The sequence below is a fragment of the Zootoca vivipara genome, chromosome 8 (assembly GCF_963506605.1).
Source record: "Zootoca vivipara chromosome 8, rZooViv1.1, whole genome shotgun sequence".
NCBI classification, from domain to species: Eukaryota; Metazoa; Chordata; class Lepidosauria; order Squamata; family Lacertidae; genus Zootoca; species Zootoca vivipara.
The window spans coordinates 4,526,924-4,543,920 of NC_083283.1; the positions used below are offsets into that span (position 1 = coordinate 4,526,924).

At 45.0% G+C, this 16,997-nt stretch overlaps 1 protein-coding gene across 3 annotated transcripts in view; it reads left to right on the top strand.

The window, feature by feature from the left end:
* TSNARE1 (t-SNARE domain containing 1) overlaps positions 1 to 16,997 on the top strand; it is a 381,230-nt gene that overhangs the window by 43,085 nt on the left and 321,148 nt on the right. For all 3 annotated transcript variants that reach the window (XM_060277563.1, XM_035125893.2, XM_060277562.1), the window contains exon 2: positions 3,435 to 3,518. The gene's annotated coding sequence lies outside the window, so the exon portion shown is untranslated. The remainder of the gene's footprint in view (positions 1 to 3,434; positions 3,519 to 16,997) is intronic.

The following is a 16,997-nucleotide window of genomic DNA, read 5'->3' on the forward strand; positions in this document are numbered from 1 at the left end:
CACCATGTAAAAATGCTTCTGTTAGAGTCCTCCTGGTGGTGCAGAAATAAAACTGGTTTCAAACTGGATAGGAGACCAGGTGTTGAGATACTTGCATTGGAGGGGGTTGGACTAGAGGTCTGACCTCCAGGATCCATTCCAACTCTTTAATTCTTTGAACCTCTCACTCCCCTATTCAGCTGATCCCTCTATTTAGCTGTTGGCAATCTCTTGTCCAAGCAAATATTAAATGCCTGGGCCCTTCCGCTTGTCCCCTCTCACCAGTTTTACAAGGGCATTTCTTCCTTTGGTCTCTATGCCTTTAAATTCAGGAGCGACCGATTTTCAAACTGAAAGGTTCTTTGGGCAGGCATGGTGGGGGATGTACCTTGGATGGCTTGGAACGTTGCATTAAGAGTCTGGCATGACAGATAAAAACACACGCTTGACCCTGCCTTCCTGTCCTGGCTAATTATATTAAACTCCATTTGCATGCTGCCATGAGAGTTTAAGAGGGGTCGATGCATATTAAATCTGCAAAATGACAGTCCGAGGCCAGGGGAGCATTGGACAAGTGGCAATTAGGCCACTAAGAGGATCACACCATGTTTTCGTATTGCCGGGAGAGGTCAGCCGATCTTTGCCTTAAATGCTTGACAGATGCACCCAGCGGTGCCTCTTGAGTGCATTAGTGGCAGGATCAGTGCGGTGAAGGACAGCAGGCAGCCTCTGAGCAGAAAGTGGTGCGGTAGGTGTTTTGCAGAAAAAAATATTAAGCCACCAGCCAAGTGGCTCAGTGGTCCCTGCCAGATTCCTTGCTCCTTTGGTCCTGCTGAGGGAACTATGCCACTCCAAGGATGTGCTGGCCTTCCCAAAATATGCTTCGAGGTTTACTTTTACATCCAAGCAGGATGTGAACACGGGCCAACCACTGCCTCTCAGCCTAACCTGTCTAGCAGAGTAGATGAGAAGGGAGCTAACCATAAATCCAACCTTCAGCCTCTTGCGGGGAGGGGACATGGAGTATAAAACAAAAGCAGGTAGTTCTAAACATGGTCGATTGAGTTCTATGGGGGAGTGAATTTTATGAATACCCCCCCCCCCCATTTTTATTTTTTTAATCCCTGCAAGTAGAAAAGTAGAGCGCCAAGAGTCCAGCCCAGCCCAGCCTTCTCCTTGCTGTGTTGGTTTCCTATTGCAGTGGTCGCCTCTCCCTGCTCCCCAGGAGTCTGATATGGTACAGTATGTTCAATTCTACCACCTCAGAAGGACATCAGATGAACCCAGTTGGATCAGGACCGTGACCCATCTAGTCCAGTGTTGTGTTGTCACAGCAGAGAACCAGATGCCTCTTGGAAGTCCTGTGATTCCTGCGTTGAAGGGGGTTGCACTAGATGACCTTTGGAGTCCCTTCCAGCTCTACAAGTCTCTGATTCTATGCATTAAGGAGAAGAGCACAACACAGCTTCCCTTCTTCCTCAAGAACTGCTCTGCCACCCCAAGATCTGTACCATGCCACACATTTTTTCTCCATACTGCCTCTTAGCCTGGGTCAATTACCCTCATCTGGGTCAATTACCCTCATTTCTGCTTTGTCCCCTCACTTTCTTACCTTAACTATCAGCAGAAGATTTGCCAAAAAAGCCCACCTCGGTATATTTTAAAAGTGAAGCATTTTTTTTTTAAAAAAATGTGCTGAGTATAGTTGCAGTTCTTAAACTAGCTGGATTTGGGGGGAAGTGTTTGCTTAATCTCTTTCCATTGACGTTTTTTCCTTTTTGGTATGTTTTAAAATAATTATTACCTGTCCAAAGCATTTGAGGCTGGAAAGGCTGATAATTAGTAGGTCTGCAAACCTTAATTGGTTTAATCGGCAGATCAATCCACTAAAGCTTTAATTGATTAATTTGTAGGGCTCCAAGTTGAGGCACACTTTCATTTTATTTGTTTTCTTCTGGCGAGCTACTACAATAGGGAACAAAAAGGAATCTAAGAGAGGTAAGTCAGGCCTACAACAGCAAAATTTAGTAGCGTGGAGTTTGAATTTCCAAGCACTTCACCACAAGTCATTCCCCACAAGTGTTCCCAAACAGACAGTTACCCTCTCCACCTTAAAACAGTATTGCACTTCTCTATGAATAGACTTCACCCAAACCTGCTGATTTCTGCCTCTTGTGCATGAATGATGCAAGTTAGGAAAGCAATGGGGAGCATGAACTGAACACCAGGAACAAAGGGAATCATGTCTTCCTAGCAACATGTTTCAGTGGTACCTTGGTTCTTAAATTCCTTGGTACTCAAACAACTTGGAACCCAAACACTGCAAACCCGGAAGTAAGTGTTCCAGTTTGCAAACTTTTTTTGGAAGCCAAATGTGCTCCGTTTTGAGTGTTACGCTTCCGTTTTGGGTGCCACGCTTCCGTTTTGAGTGCTATGCTGAGCTCTGTCTATTTTTGCTATTTATTTTGCGTTTTTGTTTTTGCGTCTCTTTTTGTCATGTTTTTGTGACTGTGTGGAACCTAGTTCCGCTACTGATGGATTATGTGACTACAATACATTGGTTATTGCTTTCATTTTATGGATCAATGGTCTTGTTAGTTAGCAAAATTCATGTTCAATTGCTGTTTTAGGGGTTGTTTTTAAAAGTCTGGAACGGATTAATCCGTTTTGCATCACTTTCTATGGGAAAGCACGCCTTGGTTTTGGAACGGACTTCTGGAACGGATTAAGTTTGAAAACCACAGTACCACTGTATAGTCCTGTGTTGTACCAAACTGCTGTTGGCATCCGGCTGTCTCAAGAAACAATGGGAGGGCACCTCCAGGGGTGAAGTCAAACCGCCACATTAGCAGTACCGAGGTGACCTCACTGGGGTTCAAGCTTGGGTGATGCGTCTGGAGGTCCTGGGCTGCCCAGACGACAAGACCCTCCCCCCTCGGTCTCACTGATGCTGTCCAAAGGAAAGCAGAGCAAGACTATTAGCATCAGCTTGACTGCAGCAGTTGCCGGAAGGAGGCCTACAAAGTGCCACCCACTCTGGATTTCTGCAGGGTTTACTCCTTAACCTTTTCTTCTCCCGAAGGTATCCCGCAAGGAAGCTACTCGCTGCAGAGTCCTCGGTGTGAGAACAACTTCATTCACATTGCTTCCACTAGAGAAAAGGCCCTTAGAGGCTTTTTATTGGTAGTGTTTATTTAGCAATGTTTCTATATCTCATTGAAAGTTAATTATTGCAACCATCCTGTAACATTATCATTACCATCCATTGCCTAGATCTACGCATAGGCTGACACAGAGAGTATGTGGTCTGTTTCCTAGGATGTTCATAGCAATGTGGAATTTGAATCACTGCACCAAATTTCTATTTTATTTCAATGATTGACACAGTCTGTTTATGGTAAATTGGCCTCTGCATTGCTCATTCAGTCCCCCCCCCCCAAATCTTGTTTCCATAGATTGTCGGGAGAATCTTGGCTGATCGGGAGAGGTGGACACTTTGGGAAACCTCCATAGAAAATTTGGTCTTGTTTCTGCACAAGGTAATGACAAGTCAAGTTCTTAAATTTAGTGACCTGATACTTGGGGGTTTTGTATTGAATAGGGTGATGTTCTATTTCCTCTGGCTCCGGGTCCCAGAGTTGGCTTGAGGAGGACTCTGATTCAGATGATGCACCAGCCATTCTGCTTGAGGTTGCTATGCTGACCGAGCCTGAAAACGTGGCTCTTTTCCATCAATCATCTTCTTAGTCTGAAGTCCTTTAAATATTGCAACAATCTCCCCTGGCAGATGGAGCCAATGGAAGTGCCACCAGCCCTTTTAAGATTGCAGAGGACTTTGAGCCTTTGATAATATACCGTAGTGTCACTCCAAACTCACTTCCCAAGGCCCACTGGGAGCTGTCCAGGGTCCTGGTTTGCCTTATTCGCACCTTGGTCTGGACCAGAAGAAGCTCTGTTATTTGTTACTACCTTCCCTGTGACACCTCAGCCCCAACAGAACAGGACAGGATGTCGGTGAAGACAAATGCAATAATCCTTCCCAGATGTTTTTTTTTGGATTACAACTCCTATCAGTTCCACCAAAAATAACACACACACACACACACACACACACACACACACACACACACACATCTGGGTTGGGGAAGGCTGGTTTAAAGTGAGGTTAATGATTCCTAGACTAGTCACATGGGCGATCCAGGCCAATCATGACTGGAGCTTCTTGAACAGGCGGACCCATCTGTTCCATGTCACAGGACCCAAAGCCTCTAGAGCAGCACCTTTTGATGCTGATGTCCTCTCCCTCCACCCCTTCATTCTCTTGCTTGTGACTCAATCCTGATACAAGCATGGTCTTTCTATGCCCATACAAGAAAGGACAGTAAACTGTGGGTGGTATCCTGTTCTATTAGCGCAAGGACTTTGGCTTTGTAATAGAACTTCCCCTCTTCTCCCTATATACCCCATAAATAATTTTTAGGGGTCCCCATAACTCCCTAGAATGGATTTTGGGTAGGGATGGGCACATGTGGGGAGAAGGAGAGCAGTTCCATTGTAGTTACAGGTAAGTAGCTGTATTGGTCTGCCATAGTCGAAACTATATATATATATATCCTTCCAGTAGCACCTTAGAGATCAACTAAGTTTGTCATTGGTATCAGCTTTCGTGTGCATGCACACTTCTTCAGATACTGTTGTGCAAATGGAAATCCTTTATCTTATGGAACAAGTGCATTGGATGGTCCCCCTTTATCAAGTGTCATCTCAAAGGCTTCTGAAGGACCACTTAGTTTGATAAGGAGGTGAGAAGAAGCTAATACAGTGTCTTCTAGGAAGTTTGATGTAGCTATAAAGATATGATAGCTGGTGATGGACCAATTAGTGCATTTCAAGCCCTCCAAATTACATTCTTCTTTGAAGTCCCTGGCAGTATCCCAGTGGGTGTGTAACTCCACCATTGGTTTGCCTCTGAGTTAATACGTAATGAATTACCGTCCAGCCCACAAATCTAGAATGTTTGATGGGTCAATCTAATTGGCTGTATTTTAATCTATGCCTGTAACTTAAAGGTCGTTGAAAATGACCAGTAGGTTGAAACAGGTCTTGCGATTGTATATAAAAACATTTTGTGTGTGTGTGTGTTGGGGGGGGGGGGGGACAGACATTCTCGTGTGTGTTCAAATTTGACCCAATGAGGCAATATACCAGCAATTTCATCCATAATAACTCTCAATTGACACGTTTATTATTCCTGTGCAAGTAGAGTTGTGCTTTGTTAATCTCTCTCCGAGGTGAAGCTAGTCACACATAATACTTCATTACAGTATATTCAGCAGAAGATTTCTATGGTCTGTTATGGATGTTTTCAGTAACACGGGATATAATACACTTACTTCGTTAAAAAGAAGGGGGGGGAGAGAAAGGCCCTTTAAACTTTTTGAAATCTATCCCAACTTTTCGTGGCTGCTGTCATAGCTCTGGCATATTTTGACACTAATGACTAGAACTGAAGCAACAGGAGGTAAGAATTGTACAATGTTGCCTGCAGGCCTTGATGGCAAAGCTAGGTTAGCTACCATGGAAACTGAGTGAGCCATGGTCCCCCGTTCGGTGAGATGTTCCTGGTCTACCCACTGGTGATTTTTGCAAAGTTAATTGTTTTATGTAGAAATGTACCAACAAAGAACATCAGAGCCAAACCTACCTCCTATAAGCAGATAGCCCAACTGGTATCCCTGTATCAGCTTCCCCAAAGACAGCAACTACACTCCAAAGATGCTTCAGCCAAGCCTCTCACTTCTCCTGCATCCAGTTTAATTACAGTTATTACTTTCTAACGATAAACTGTCTGGGCATGTATGTATTACGTTCTCACCTCCCTTCAGAATGTGGGCTCCAAACCTCACCACTGAAAACAAATTGCCCGTTCAAGGGGGAAATACCTGCATGCTAGCAAGAAATTTAATAAATGATTTGTAATAATACCCCCCTGCCCACTCAAAACAAAATCTATCTTAGTTCTTTTTCCAAGTCCCTGGATTTCATCAGATAGCATTTCAAGCAAAAGAACTTAAATAATTGTACTGAATTTAAGAAGGACATTGACAAAATGAAGCATGTCCATCAATTCTTGTCTAATGTAATGTTTTGGGGGAGTATTGGGGTGTCCTTGGGTGAAATATGCAATACATTTAATGGGGACCATGTTGTTCAGCCCAGGTAAAACAAGAACAGCAGGACTTAACATGAGTGCTCAGAAACATGAGGAGATGTCTTATTACGCAACACACAGATGCACCCACTGTTGCAAGATGTAACAGTGACCCTATAAGATGTCTTTAAAAGTCCATTCTTTCCCCAAAACACATGCCCTCCATGTGCTCAGGCAGGGCTATAGCTCCATCCAGCAGGCTATCAAGTTGGGGAAGAATAGAGTAGCTGAATCCAGGAATGTCAAGATCTGTCATTGGTTATTGGTATGGCGGTATGGAACCCCAGTGAATGCTGTTCGAGGGGGATTTGAAACAGACAAAACAGCAGAGAGCTGTTGCCTTCAAGCCCTGTTTCTGAGCCTCTTGGAAGCCTCTGATTGGCCATTGTGGGAAATGGGATTCCGCACTTCATTAACCTTTGGCCAGATCCATCTGTGTCTTTCATTCCAGCAACTGTTTTTGTAATTGAAGGATCTAGAACTGGAGACCCTGCGGTTCATTTTTCAAGGGGGTGGGGGATTTCCCCCTGTTCCCAAGAGGGGGATGATGGCTTCAAGATGCCAAATTTAATGAGTCCCTGTTTTTAATCTGTGCAGAAATAGCTTAGCATCTGGTTGGGTTCATCTGTGAGTAACAAGGTCCCTCCCATGTTGTTCCCTAGACCTTTCCTTCATGTGCTGTGTAGGCTGGAGATGAATAATGTCTCTCATGTCGAAAGCGTTAAGAATTCCAAAGTACCCTGGCGAGATGCACAAATAAACCTTCAGAGGTTCCTGCATATGCACACATAACTTCTGCAGCTTTCTGGTTGCCGTGTGGAGGTTTCCTACATCATTTGCCTTGCTAGGGTTGCTCTAGGCATGTTGAACTGGGAGGCCCTGGTGCTGGCGTTCATTTGCCACTACCTTCAGCCACCAGGGCTGATGGAGAACTAAGCCAGAATGCAGCCATCACAGACCTCTTAATCTTGGGTGATCAATTGACCCAGGAGAGCTTCTCCCAAACCTTCTATACAGGAACATAAGACCAGTGGTCCCTCTTTTCAAATAGTGTCTATAGAAATTGACAGAAGCTCTCCAGGGTCTCCCTTGTTGTTGTCGTTTAGTCGTGTCCGACTCTTCGTGACCCCATGGACCATAGCATGCCAGGCACTCCTGTCTTCCACTGCCTCCCACAGTTTGATCAAACTCATATTAATAGCTTCGAGAACACTGTCCAACCATCTCATCCTCTGTCATCCCCTTCTCCTAGTGCCCTCAATCTTTCCCAACATTAGGGTCTTTTCCAGGGAGTCTTCTCTTCTCATGAGGTGGCCAAAGTATTGGAGCCTCAGCTTCAGGATCTGTCCTTCCAGTGAGCACTGAGGGCTGATTTCCTTCAGAATGGATAGGTTTGATCTTCTTGCAGTCCATGGGACTCTCAAGAGTCTCCTCCAGCACCATAATTCAAAAGCATCAATTCTTCGACGATCAGCCTTCTTGATGGTCCAGCTCTCACTTCCATACATCACTACTGGGAAAACCATAGCTTTAACTATACGGACCTTTGTCGGCAAGGTCATATCTCTGCTTTTTAAGATGCTGTCTAGGTTTGTCATCACTTTTCTCCCAAGAAGCAGACGTATTTTAATTTCGTGGCTGCTGTCACCATCTGCAGTGATCATGGAGCCCAAGAAAGTAAAATCTCCCACAGCCTCCATTTCTTCCCCTTCTATTTGCAAGGAGGTGATGGGACCAGTGACCATGATCTTAGTTTTTTCTGATGTTGAGCTTCAGACCATATTTTGTGCTTTCCTCTTTCACCCTCATTGAGAGGTTCTTTAATTCCTTCATGGACCACTGCCTTGTCATGACAAAGGGGCTTGAATAACTCGGAGAAGCTATAAGCTATGTCGTGCAGGACCACTGAAGACAGACAGGTCATAGTGGAGAGTTTAGACTAAACGTGATCCACCTGTAGCAGGAACCGGCAAGCCACTCCAGTATCCCTGCCAAGAAAACTCCATGGACAAAAACAACAGCCCTACCTACAGTTCCTTAAACCTGGGACCTTCTGAATGCAAAGCAGATGCTCCTCCACTGAGCTAAGGACATTACCGCTGTGCCACTGACATGTACTCATTGTGGACAACTCATGGCTAGGAGGAAACACTAGGCTACTGTTTTAGGCTTCCATGTACCTGCACCATTTACAAAGAGACCCACTTTTCCATTAGCAATGTCTGATTATGGCAAGCCAGCAGGAAACGGGCCTGCGGAAATGGAAAGGATCACTGCTTTTCCCTGTTGCTTTGAGAATTGATAAGAATTTTGGATCTCCCCACTCCCATCTGCCCGGGTTTCAGTTCTGCTCTTTAAGTGAAGTGTGATGGGTAAAACCTCTATTTTTGTTGTAATTCATTCCCAGAGCTGCTTGTTAGCTTTCCAGATCTGTCACACTCTCAAATCAAACTTGACACCCTTATAATAGGGCGTGTTAAATATATAATGGTGTCATTTGTGTATTTGCGCTGTTACGAGCTCCTTCCCATGAATAGTAACTTATTTTTATATCTTAAACTTTTTCATCCCTCAACTTGAATTGAGCTCTAGCTTGTTTGTAGATCTGCTTTTCTGAGAGGCATCTGAGAGGCTGGCTTGTCCAGGTTCTATGTTAGCAGGTGGTACCGTAATAATAATAATAATAATAATAATAATAATAATAATAATAATAATATTTATACCCTGCCCATCTGGCTGGGTTTCCCCAGCCGCTCTGGGTGGCTTCCAACCGAATATTAAAAACAATACAGCATTAAACATTAAAAACTTCCCTAAACAGTTGTCTTTTAAAAGTAAGGTAGTTGTTTATTGTCTTGACATCTGATGGGAGGGTGTTCTACAGGGCAGGCACCACTACCGAGAAGGCCCTCTGCCTGGTTCCCTGTAACCTCACTTCTCACAGCGAGGGAACCACCAGAAGGCCCTCGGTGGTGGACCTCAGGCTGGACGATGGGGGTGGAGATGCTCCTTCAGGTATACTGGGCCAAGGCCATTTAGGGCTTTAAAGGTCAGCACCAACACTTTGAATTGTCCCCGGAAACGCTCTGTCCCAGCTCCTGCCTACCCAGCAGTTTGAAAGCATGCTAGTACAAGTAGATGAATAGGTAGCACTGCGACGGGAAGGTAAACAGCGTTTCCATGCGCTCTGGTTTTCATCACGGTGTTCCGTTGCGCCAGAAGTGGTTTAGTCCTGCTGGCCACATGACCCGGAAAGCTGTCTGTGGACAGGACAAACGCCAGCTCCCTCGGCCTGAAAGTGAGATGAGTGCCACAGCCCCATAGTCGCCTTTGACTGGACTTAGCCATCCAGGGGTCCTTTACCTTTTTCCTTTTTTAAAAAACCTAGTACCTCTTGTAGGGGACATGTTCCTTCTGGGGTAGCTTCTCCACCTTTGGTCTCCCCCCCCCCTCTGAACTCACCTCTCACCTGTGGCTCCTAGAAGCTGTCAGCGTGTGACAATGGCCGCACCCCGGGAATGGCTCCGTCTGGCCAGCTAAATCAGATGAGGATAGCTGAAGGGTCTCAAACCCTCCTCGAACGGCCAAGAAGGCAGTTTCTGCACATGCTGTAGAGGGAAGCGAGGTGCCGATGGGGCGCATCCACCTGGCAAGGTAGCCCATCTAGAAGGAAGACTCTCAATCTAAACCTCCACTGCCCTGTGGGATATCTTCAGGAAAAGAGAAGGCTAAGGATGCTTTTGAATTATGGTGCTGGAGGAGACTCTTGAGAGTCCCATGGACTGCAAGAAGATCAAACCTATCCATTCTTAAGGAAATCAGCCCTGAGTGCTCCCTGGAAGGACAGATCGTGAAGCTGAGGCTCCAATACTTTGGCCACCTCATGAGAAGAGAAGAATCCTTGGAAAAGACCCTGATGTTGGGAAAGATTGAGGGCACTAGGAGAAGGGGACGACAGAGGACAAGATGGTTGGACAGTGTTCTCGAAGCTACAAACATGAGTTTGACCAAACTGCGGGAGGCAGTGGAAGACAGGAGTGCCTGGCGTGCTGTGGTCCATGGGGTCACGAAGAGTCGGACACGACTAAACGTCTAAACAACAACAACAAGGAGTAAAGCCTACACAAATCTGGAGTGGAGACCCTAAGATGGTTGGCTAGCACCTTGTATGCCTCCTTCCAGCAACTCCTGATGGCAGGTTGGTGCCAAACGTCTTGCTCTGGCTTACCTTTGGACCACCTCAGCAAGGACGAGGGGGGGGGGGGGTCTTGCCATCTGGGTAGCCTAGGGGCTCCATACACACTGCCTAGGCTTCTGCCCCGGGGAGGGTCGCTTCAGTGCTGCTAACAATATCTCTTGAGACAGAAGGATGCAGACAACAGTGTTGCAGCACCTGCCTTTTGGACTGCGCTCCGGGTAAATATCAGGCAGGTGCCTAAAATGTTAGCGTTTGGATGCTTGCTTGCGACACATTTGTTCACCCAGGCTTTCCCCGAGGAGTGATGCAGTAAAGCTGGTGATGGATCTGATTCATTGATTTGTTTGTAATATGTTTTTATTGATGCAATTTAATTAAAGATCTCTGTGTTGTTTACCACCATCATACTTTTTTTCCCAGCTGTTGGGGGGGGGTGTTTAGAAATATTAGCTAGGTAAAGAAAAATAAACAAACACACGTGCTTTCTGGAGACCGTACAGCTGCCAGAAATGCTTGGCTGGATTAGATCTAGGTCCGGCGTTTATTGCAAGACTCTCAGTAACCAACAAGGAGGAGGTTGTTTACTTGAAAATGAAAAAAAAAAAAACAACCCAAGAAGAATCCTGCTGGATTGGGCCCATATAGATGCCTCTGGGAAGCCCCCAAGAGGCAGGAGGAAGCAGACCTGCAATTGATACTTGAAAGTATTTAATTAATTCATTTCAAACCTGCTCTTCCTCCCAGAGGAGTCCCTGGGCTGTTGTTGTTCCCTAGGGTGATGACTTTTTTACAACCTCATTTCCCTGTATCATAATTTGATGAGCTTTCATTAAAGATTAGATAAAATCTTACTTTGAAAGAGATTTGATAAAAAGCCTCACGCACAAAATGATTAAAAAAAATATTTATCAGTTTTTTGACCATTTCTGAAGTCACTGTAAGCAGATATAAAATTGAACCCAAGCTTTAGATACACACTGTATCTGAAGAAGTGTGCATGCACACGAAAGCTCATACCAAAATAAAAATTTAGTTGGTCTTTAAGGTGCTACCGAAGGAATTTTTTTATTTTACTTCGACCCAGACCAACACGGCTACCTACCTGTAACCAAGCTTTAGAGTCACATATATACAACATTATATAGGGTCATCAACCACACAAGGAAGTTTTTTTTTAGCTGCAGTAACAGTATAGACGCCGCTAGAGGATGATGTTTTGCTACCTCTCCTGTAGGTTCTTTTCCCAGCATGCCCGGCAGGGTCTGCTGTCTGAGTTTTGAGGTCCCCAAAAGGGGCTTTTACCTTACGCAGGTGTGACATTTGTATACCCTATGTTGCTAAGAACACTCCCCATTGTGGAATGTGGCGTTGTGTCCAAATTTGATACGAAATATATATATAGAATTGTTAATACAATTTTATGAAATGGTAAAACGGCATACACAAAAATTAAAAATGGTTTGTGCGTAACCTTTATACTATTTCAATGGAATATACCTCATTTTAGTCATTAATAGGCAAAAGTTCATCCATTTGTGCTACAGGAAATAATTTTTGAGGGAAAAATATATATATGAAAAAGTCATCACCCTATTGTTCCCACTCCAGACTTTGCTTATGTTTTTAATTCTTGGTTGGACAGTTCTTTTATTTACAAATTTATATCAATATATCTGGCATGATGCATCTTGGGTGGGCTCGATCTGTTGTGCAGTGGACTGGTCAGTTGTCTATTATATTTTAAAGTAGCTTGCCCAAAGCCCACCCTTGGACCAGGGAAGCCCAGGGCTGAGACTGGGATCTGGCTCATTTAGATATAGGGTGTTGCATGTTCTCAGTCCCTGAGCCCTCTGCAACAGAGGCAGCCAACATGGTGCCCTCCACATCTTTCGGACCACAACTCCCATCAGCCCAAGCCAGTGTGGCCAATGCTCCAGGATGATGGGAGCTGTAGTCCAGCCACCTCTGGAAGGCCACATTTTTACTCTCCCTCCTACCTTGTGTAGGAGGCACTTAACAAACGGTGTCTTCACTTCTCTTGATGTCCCAACTCTTTATTTGCCTGCCTGCCTGCATTCTGGCTTGCTTTATGGTCTTGAAACTATTGCTCATTGACCCAGAGACCTTATCTAAGTTTATATCCCGGAATGGCTCCCCAGCCTGCGTGGAGAAGTAACATTTTCATTAGCCACTTGCCAAGAATAGTCTGAAGATATACATATTAAGAAAACCAAAAGAAGAGGGGGTTGGGGGTTGGGAAGATTAGAGTTATCAGTTTTTAAACTTCGGAGTCCATTTACCAGAGCATATCTTTGCTGTGAATAAATGGACTGGGGCCGGGTGGGGTGAAGAAGGCATAGCTCAGATTGCAAAGCTTGTGCTTTGTATAGATTTAATTCCTGCCCTCTCTAAGGACTGGGACAACCATTGCCCGATTTTTTGGAGAACTGCAGTCAGTCTGAGCAGATGATTCTGGGGTCAGTGAGTAAGTCGCAGAATCATAGAATTGTAGAGTTGGGAAAGGACACCAGGAATCATTTCTTGCAACCCTCTGCAGTCCAGAAATCTCAGGTAAAGCATCTATAACCAACCTCTGTTTAAAAACAGAGGAGAAGGAGAGTCCACCACATTTTGAGGGAGTCCATTCCACTGTTGAGCAGCTCTTGCTGGAAGAAAGTTCATCCTAATAGTTAGTTGGAATCTCCTTTTTTGCAACTGGAATCCATTGGTTTGGGTCCTACCCTCCGGAGCAGGAGACAACGAGCTTGCTCCATCTTATTGTTACTATTCCTTAAATTTCTATTCAGCCTTTCATCTGATCTGAAGATCACAGGGCAGTTCACAACATAAAAATATAGAAGGAGAACACAAAATACATGACAAAAGCAAGAACAAACCAGAAACCCGCCTTACACAAATACATTTAAAATGCCATAGAATGTTAATCGGCCAGGACGATTGGCAGATGAAGCTGAGAGAATATATGGAACTGTCTGAACTGACGGGGAGACTCCGGGACCAGGGGGAAGAATCAGTGGAAGAAGATTGGAAGAAATTTAAAGTTTATTTGTTGTTTAGTCATTTAGTCGTGTCCGACACTTCGTGACCCCATGGACCAGAGCACGCCAGGCACTCCTGTCTTCCACTGCCTCCTGCAGTTTGGTCAAACTCATGTTGGTAGCTTCGAGAACACTGTCCAACCATCTCGTCCTCTGTCGTCCCCTTCTCCTTGTGCCCTCAATCTTTCCCAACATCAGGGTTCTTTTCCAATAAAGTTTTTCTGCTTTTTGTGTATTGTATGTTATGTTTTTCTTATGTTTTGTTATTGTAATATATATATATATATATATATATATATATATATATATATATATATATATATATAATAGAATTTTAATCGGCCAAAGGCCTAATTATAGAGAACCATTTTCACCTGGCACCTAAAGACATGTAATGATGGTGCCAGGCAAGCCTCACTGGGGAGAGCATTTCACAAACGGGGAGCCACCACAGAAAAGGTCTGTTCTCATGTTGTTGTCTTCCAGACCTCTTGTGGAGGAGACACATGATGATGACCACAGGGTCTAAGTCTGCCTTCAGGTCTTTAAGGCATTGTGGTCCCGAGCATGTGTATACATTTGAAACACACACACATATATATACTGAAAGACTTCAATACAGTCAACATGTTGAACATTTTAGAGATGTTGAGAGTTAAAAGCTCTTTTTCTTTCTTCAGTTGTTTTTCGTATAATATTGGGATCCACACTGCGCACATGCAGAGTGGCCTTAGCCAGATGGGAAATCAACATGCCTTTGCTGCAAACACCAACAGAGACCGAGAGAAGTGTTTACCTTAGTCCAAATGTTCTGAATGTAGTTATGAAAAAGCCTTCTTATATAAGCTTCACCAAATACCCTCAGCTGCTAGGAGAAATAGGAAACGAGAAGGATATTTTGAGATCCATTGTACTCCTTCTGAAGAAACCAGCCTAAAGATAACAGCATTGCTATAGAATTCAACACTTGCTATGCACATACAATATCTTGCTTAAGAGTTAACCTTTGGTTATAAAAGTACATACCTTTCATGTGACAGCCCTTCAGATATTTGAAGATGAATATCCTATCCTCTCAGTCTTCTCCAGGCCAGCATCCCTCCCTTCCTCAACTGTTCCTCATAAAGTTTGGTTCCCAGACATTAGCCTTTGGGGGGGGGGGCTGCTGCTGCACCACACCATCAATTCATGTAAAGCTTGTGGTCTACTGAGACCTCTAGATCCTTTCTGTTCAGAAGTTCCTACTGAGACCTCTAGATCCTTTCTGTTCTGAAGTGAGATACCCATGCAGTGGAGGTTGCCCCCAGTTCCAGTCACCACACAACTTAAGGTCCAAAATAGTTTACTACTGTCTGTGGACAAACGCCGTCAACCCTCGGCCTGAAAGAGAGAGATGAGTGCCGCAACCCCATAGTCGCCTTTGACTGGACTTAACCACCCAGGGGTCCTTTACCCTTTACCTTTATATACCACCATTTGGCCATTGCCATAGAAATGGGCTTGGCTGACCCAGCACCTGTTGGCTTATCCAATACATGGGGTGATTTGCGCTCATGAAGGAAATCAGTCCCTTCCTCCATGTCCACTTCCTCCAGCACTACCAGCAAGCCAGGCCTCCCCCATCTTATATTTATGCATATGGTTGTTCCTGCCTAAGTGTAGAGCCTTACACCTGAAATCATAGCTGCCAAGTTATCCCTTTTTTAAAGGGATTTTCCCTTATGCTGAATAGGCTTCCTCGCGAGAAAAGGGAAAACTTGGCAGCTATGCCTGAAATTCATTATGTTCGTTTTGGCCTAGTTCTCTCTGACTCCTTCAAAGTTGCTGCTATGATTCAGCCTCCTCAGTTGGCCTTAATTGCTCAGGAGTAAACTGGGACCCAGGTGGCGCTGTGGGTTAAACCACAGAGTATAGGGCTTGCTGATCAGAAGGTCGGTGGTTCAAATCCCTGCAATGGGGTGAGCTCCTGTTGCTCGGTCCCAGCTCCTGCCAACCTAGCAGTTCGAAAGCACATCAAAGTGCAAGTAGATAAATAGGGACCGCTCTGGCGGGAAGGTAAACGGCCTTTCCGTGCGCTGCTCTGGTTCGCCAGAAGCAGCTTTGTCATGCTGGCCACATGACCCAGAAGCTGTCTGCAGACAAACATTGGCTTCCTCGGCCTATAGAGTGAGATTAGCGCCGCAACCCCAGAGTCGGACACGACTGGACCTGATGGTCAGGGACCCCTTTACCTTTACCTTTAAACTCTTAAGCACTGTCTTTCATTGGAAGAAACTATCAAAGTTCTCTCAACCCCTCAGAGCTCAGGTGGGTGTTTCCCTGAGCATGACTATCTACCCCTTTTTGAGATGTAGCACCTTTTCAACCTGTAGCACCTCTAGCCTGGCTTGCGTCATTGTGCGGCTGTGGACCAATCAAGATATGCCTGCAGACAAGAGTTTTATTTGCTGCGTCTGTTTGGAACTAGACTTCACTGGACGGAAACTCTGTCCCTTTAGCTCAGGAGTCACCAACCTTCTCGGGACACCTGTGGACTCCTTTGTGAAACAGAGAAGCTGCCATGGGCATGCCACCACAGCTCTCCCACCTTCCGTTTGTAGAATCTCCACATATTCTGATGCTGTGTTTGGTGGAAGAAAAACAACGACATTCAGTTGGCTGAAGGAAGCTTCTCTTAAGCCCAATGCCAATGGAAGATGAGACCCTGCAGGAATCAGGCAAACACTCTGCCCACAGGTACTATGTTAGTAGCCATGCAGCCCTCAAAGTCTCTCTGTATGACCCTCAGAACACTATCCTGGACACATATCTCATTGGATTGGTACCCAAGAGTTCATTTTTTGCCTGGCCAGAATGTATCATAGAATCATAGAATTGTAGAGTTGGAAGGGACCCTAAGGATCATCTAGCTCAATGCAGGAATTTGCAGTGTTCCCATCTGGGGATCGAACCTGTGACCTTGATGTCATCAGCACCACATTCTAACCAATTGAGCTATCCAGAGTTATCCAGTGTCCTTGAATTCTGGTAATTATAGAATCATAGAGTTGGAAGAGACCACAAGGGCCATCCAGTCCAACTCCCTGCCAAGCAGGAAACACCATCAAAGCATTCCTGACAGATGGCCGTCAAGCCTCCGCTTAAAGACCTCGAAAGAAGGAGACTCCACCACACTCCTTGGCAGCAAATTCCACTGCCAAACAGCTCTTACTGTCAGGAAGTTCTTCCTAATGTTTAGGTGGAATCTTCTTTCTTGTAGTTTGAATCCATTGCTCCGTGTCCGCTTCTCTGGAGCAGCAGAAAACAACCTTTCTCCCTCCTCTATATGACATCCTTTTATATATTTGAACATGGCTATCATATCACCCCTTAACCTTCTCTTCTCCAGGCTAAACATACCCAGCTCCCTAAGCCGTTCCTCATAAGGCATCGTTTCCAGGCCTTTGGCCATTTTGGCTGCCCTCCTCTGGACACGTTCCAGCTTGTCAGTATCCTTCTTGAACTGTGGTGCCTCTTGCTTGTTTGGATGGCAGTCCTACAATCCAACTCG